General features: G+C 60.1%; 1 pseudogene; it reads right to left on the bottom strand.

The window, feature by feature from the left end:
* Nucleotides 1-301, bottom strand: part of LOC105309216 — a 14,952-nt pseudogene that overhangs the window by 13,746 nt on the left and 905 nt on the right.

Genomic DNA, 301 nt, shown 5'->3' with positions numbered 1-301 from the left:
CACTCACGGCCCATAAAGAGGGTTCCTCAGACCCCAGTTTTCCCCTTTGCTGCTCCCCACCCTGAATCCCACTCTGCATGCTCAGGTGTCGGGCCAGCTTTCTGTAGGTCAGTCCTCCTGGGCCTGGGTCCTCACCATCCTCTCACATCTCGGTGCCTCGTCTCTCGAACACACTGTCCCTCGGTCAGCCCTGGACCCAGGAACCTGGGCGGGATGGGGACATCTCTGCTGTGACCCCTGGGAGAGCAGAGTCCATGCTGTGGAAAAGGATCCACCTGCTGGGATGTTCCTGGGCTCTGAT

Source organism: Pteropus vampyrus, unplaced genomic scaffold, assembly GCF_000151845.1.
Source record: "Pteropus vampyrus isolate Shadow unplaced genomic scaffold, Pvam_2.0 Scaffold691, whole genome shotgun sequence".
Taxonomy (NCBI): Eukaryota; Metazoa; Chordata; class Mammalia; order Chiroptera; family Pteropodidae; genus Pteropus; species Pteropus vampyrus.
The sequence above is the reverse complement of the archived record's forward strand: the minus strand, read 5'-3'. Positions and strand labels throughout refer to the sequence as shown.